The following is a 5,352-nucleotide window of genomic DNA, read 5'->3' on the forward strand; positions in this document are numbered from 1 at the left end:
AACTGGGACTCACTGGGATGGATGCGCCCATTCCCAGTCCCAAACTGGGACTCACTGGGATGGATGTGCCCATTCCCAGTCCCAAACTGGGACTCACAGAGATGGATGCGCCCATTCCCAGTCCCAAACTGGGACTCACTGGGATGGATGGGCCCATTCCCAGTCCCAAACTGGGGTGCTGGACCCCATCCTGCCCAGCCAGTGCCCCTCCAGAGGACACAGCTCCACGGTTCTGGATCTTGGCTTCCAATTCAGAATTAAAAGGTTATTTGAGACTTTGCCAATTGCTTTTAATCTGGTGGTGAAAGATGATGATAAATCTTAAGAGACCCAAATTAATAGAGAGGAAATTGATTTTGTAACGTGTGGACTTGTTTTATTAGACTCCTGCAGGCTGGTTGGGATTGGGAAGGCAGCTCTGTAGGGCTGGGTGAGAGTTCTGTCAGGGCTTTGCCATCCCTGTCCACACCCCACACACCTCCAGCCCATCCTCACGTGCATCCAGGCAAACCAAACCCATCTTGTGCCCAGAGAAGCCCCCAGCCCTGGCATAGAGGGGACCCTGCATCTGCCCAGACCCTTCCCCATCACTGCCCCCTTCCCTTTTCTGATTTTCCTATTTTTTCCAGGCAAACCAAACCCATCTTGTGCCCAGAGAAGCCCCCAGCCCTGGCATGGGGGGGACCCTGCATCTGCCCTGACCCTTCCCCATCACTGCCCCCCTTTCCTTTTCTTATTTAAAGGCAGATCCTGGTTCTTCTCATCCCCTCCCCAGACCACCCTGAGCCCTGGAGCGTGATGCTGGAGCTGGGAGGATGCGATGAAGGAGCTGGCAGCCCAAGGGCTGGGCACGTCTGCTCGTTAATTATGACATCGTGGTGCCGTTCTTTAAGAGCTGGGATGCATTCATCAGGATGTCCACGCAGCACTGGGGCTGAGTTTTGGTTTGGGAGGTGGCAGAGCAGCCCAGGGGCTGGGAATGGCTCTGTGCATTGAGCAGGAGGAAGATGAAGGGCTGGAGCTCGGGGTGTGAGAGGGAGCAGGATTGAGATCCATGGCCCACGCTCCCGGGGAGCAAATGCATGTACACATTATTATTGCAACATAATTCGAGCAAAGTATTTTCCCAGGATCTGGAGCATTTGCTGCAGTTAATTGAGATCCCCGAGTTCAGTGCCTTTCATTATTGCAGAGCTCTGGAGCGGAATGCTCGCGGCTAATGATCAGAGCAAGATGGAAAGGGCATTTACTGGGGCTGCAGGATGCAGCTGCGAGGGGGAGTGACAACAAACACCCCCTGACTCCTGGAAACCTGCAGAAAGCTGGGAGAGCCTTGCTGGGGGCAAGGAGGGGCGGGTTTGGCTTGGTGGGACCAAGGGCTTGCATGGAGAACCCCACATGTGCCAATTCCCAGGGGGCTGAACCAGCAGGGTTTGCTGCCAGGTCTGTGTTTCAGGATGTGCCCCCTTATGCTGGAACTCAGCACATCCCTCTGAGTGTCCAGAGCTGCCAGGGGGCTCAGAGACCCTGCACAGAGCCCAAAACACCTGTGGGTTTGATTATGACCTGTGGAGCAAATTACCAGCTTTGTATGAGGACCTGAAAGCCATAGAAGTTTATAGAAGTTTGAATAGTATAATAATAAAGTTATCACAGGGTGGAGATGTAGATTTGGGATTTTTGGTATGGGGGTTATGGCGACAAGATGGAGGGACTTGGGCATCTTCTTCTTCTTCGTCTTCTTCTTCTTCTTCTTCATCTTCTTCTTCTTCTTCTTCTTCTTCTTCTTCTTCTTCTTCTTCTTCTTCGTCTTCTTCTTCTTCTTCTTCTTCTTCTTCTTCTTCTTCTTCTTCTTCTTCTTCTTCCTCTTCTTCTTCTTCTTCTTCTTCTTCTTCTTCTTCCTCTTCATTATCTTCTTTGTCTTCTTCTCTACCTCCATCTTCTGCTGCGATGGTGGCACTTTTGGATTGGTTTAGAGTAGAAGCTCACTGTCGAACATAGGTGATAGGTACTGGAAAATAACTGTAAATATTGTACACATTGTTTTTAGTATAAAGACATAACACCACCCCAGGGGCAGGCAGAGTGCCTGGAACTGTCCTGCTGGATGGACCTCAGCGGGGCAGGAGAAAAATTTTTATAGATAAGATACAATAAACAACCTTGAGACTGAGAAATGAAGAACTCCTGTCGCAGACATCTACTCATGAAAAATCCTCTCCTTAGGGATTTTTCCGCCTGAGAAGATGAGAGGACTCAGGAACAAAATGCAAACAATGATTATCTGCTGCTGTGGAATGCAACAGGTGCATCTGTGATTGGTCTCATGTGGTTGTTTCTAATTAATGGCCAATCACAGCCAGCTGGCTCGGACACAGAGCTCGAACCACAAGCCTTTGTTATCATTCTTTCCTATTCTATTCTTAGCCAGCCTTCTGATGAAACATTTCTTCTATTCTTTTAGTATAGTTTTAATGTAATATATATCACAAAATAACAAATCAAGCCTTCTGGAACATGGAGTCACATCCTCATCTCCTCCCTCACCCTCAGACCCCTGTGAGCACCGTCACAAACTCCGACTCATTCTTTGAAACAGAGACTTTGCACGTGTCTCAGGGCTGCAATAAACTGCAGAAAACTCCTGAAATCCCTGGCCAGGAGAGGGACTGGACCCTCCCGTGGCCCTGTGGAGCCTGCAGGGTCAGCAGGACTTCCCTGCCTTCTCCTCCAGCTGCCCTTCCCAATGGATAACCACCCTGCTTCCCAAGCAGCAGCTTCCCTCTGCCTTCCTCCATCTCAAACTAATCTGAACGAACCACAGGAGCAGTTATCCTAATAACCTCCACCCTGCTGGAGAAATAATTGCTGCCAGGCCAGAAATAAATGTTAAAAAAAGCAATAACAGAGCTCAGTAACTGGCTGGGCTCGTGGGATGGGAGCCCAGCTCCAGTTCTGTGTGCCACCATCCCCTGCCTGAAACCCACCAGGGACGAGCTGGAATTACAAAAGATCATCCCAGTTCAGCCCCTTTCTGTTGGACAAGCCTGCTCCAAGCTCTGTTCAGCCCGGCCTTGGACGCTTACAGAGCTCAAAGTCACTTATTGAAACCAAATTTCATCCTTTCCTAAGCCCTGCAGGTCAGGACAGCCTCACATCAAGGAGGAAAACCCACCATGGACCCTGCTGGGGGGCAGCCAGCTTCTGCCCCTGCCTGTGTTTTACACAACAAGCCCTGGCTCACTTTCATGCCTCTGGAATGTGTTTTGTGCCCCATATTTAAGCCACAAACTGACCCTGTGCTTGTGGGGTCAGCAAAATACAAACTAGAGGCTTGGCTTGAGTGCAAGCCACAGCCCCTCATCCCAAAACCGGGGGATTTTATCATCAATCTAGCTGCAAAATACAAAATACAGAGGCTTGGCTTGAGCCATGGTGCAACCACAGCCCGTCACCCTGTATTCCTCCCAAAAAACTGGGAGATTTTGTCACCAAAGGGGGGATTTTGTCACCCTGAACCCCTCCCAAAAAGGGGGGATTTTATCACTATCAGGCTGCAAAATACAAATTACAGAGGCTTGGCTTGAGCCATGGTGCAGCCACGACCCCTCACCCTGCACCCCTCTCAAAAAAGGGGGAATTTTGTCACCATTAACAACTCCTAAAAAGGGGGGATTTTATCACCAAAGGGGAGATTTTGACACCCTGCACCCTCCCAAAAAAAGGGGGGATTTTGTCACCATGAACTACTCCCAAAAAAGGGGGATTTTGACACCCTGCACCCCTCCCAAAAAAGGGGGATTTTTGTCACCAAAGGGGGCATTTTGTCACCCTGCACCCTCCCAAAAAAAGGGGGATTTTGTCACCATGAACTACTCCTAAAAAGGGGAGATTTTGTCACCAAAGAGAGGATTTTGTCAACCTGAACCCCCTCCCAAAAAATGGGGATTTTATCACCAATCAGGCTGCAAAGTACAAACCAGAGCCACGGTGCAGACACAGCCCCTCACCCTGCATCCCTCCCAAAAAAGGGGGATTTTATCACCAAAGGGGGGGTTTTGTCACCCTGCACCCTTCCCAAAAAAGAGGGGATTTTATCACCAAAGGGGGGGTTTTGTCACCCTGCACCCTCCAATAAAAGGGGGATTTTGTCACCAAAGGGGGCGTTTTGTCACCCTGCATCCCTCCCAAAAAAGGGGGATTTTTGTCACCAAAGGGGGCATTTTGTCACCCTGCATCCCTCCAAAAAAGGGGGATTTTTGTCACCCTGCACCCTTCCCAAAAAAGGGGGATTTTTGTCACCAAAGGGGGCATTTTGTCACCCTGCACCCTTCCCAAAAAAAGGGGGATTTTGTCACCAAAGGGGGCATTTTGACACCCTGCACCCTTCCCAAAAAAAGGGGGATTTTGTCACCAAAGGGGGCATTTTGTCACCCTGCACCCTTCCCAAAAAAAGGGGGGATTTTATCACCATGAACTATTCCCAAAAAAGGGGGATTTTGACACCCTGCACCCCTCCCAAAAAAGGGGGATTTTTGTCACCAAAGGGGGGATTCTGTCACCCTGCACCCTCCCAAAAAGTCGGGATTTTATCACCAAAGGGGGCATTTTGACACCCTGCACCCCTCCCAAAAAAGGGGGATTTTTGTCACCAAAGGGGGGGTTTTGTCACCCTGCACCCCTCCCAAAAAAGGGGGGAATTTTATCACCGACCAAGCTGCGAAACCCAAACCATCAGCGGCCTGGGGGATTCTCCATGGGTGAAGAAGAAGAGGAACCTCCGTGGGTGAATGCCATCCCTCAATCCCTGTGCCATGTGCCCCGCGGCTCCTGCCATCCGTCCCGCCCCACCTGTGCGCAGCAGGCTCTGCTTTTCATCAGAAATAAAAACAACCCCTGTCAGACGCCCTCTCCGCGCTCCAGCAGACGAGCGTCGGCTGAGCCGGGTTCCCCTGGCAGCCCTGGATTCCTCTGGAGCTTTTTCTGGGCTCAGCCAGGTGGAAAATAGACAAGGAGAACACAAAAGCAAAGGCCGTCACTCAGGGTGACTTTATCTCGAATTAATCCTGCCAAAACCCTGCCAGCGAGGGAAGGGCTGGGAGGGGAAGGGGGGAATAAAATCAGATGGGAAATGGAGGAAGTTGTCACCAAAAAGTGTTTTTTTTTTCCTCTGGTCAGGGTATCTGGCAGCTCCAGCCCAGTGACACGGCTCTGATACAGCTCCCCAGGCGCCAGATTTGGGAATTTTTTGGTTTTTTTCCCACTTGCTCAGCACACCACAGCACCCCTGAGCAGGGGATGCAGCAAGAACACAGCTCCAGTTTCCTTTTTTCTGGCCAATAGTTGGGTAGG

The sequence above is a fragment of the Ammospiza nelsoni genome, chromosome 27 (genome assembly GCF_027579445.1).
Source record: "Ammospiza nelsoni isolate bAmmNel1 chromosome 27, bAmmNel1.pri, whole genome shotgun sequence".
NCBI classification, from domain to species: domain Eukaryota; kingdom Metazoa; phylum Chordata; class Aves; order Passeriformes; family Passerellidae; genus Ammospiza; species Ammospiza nelsoni.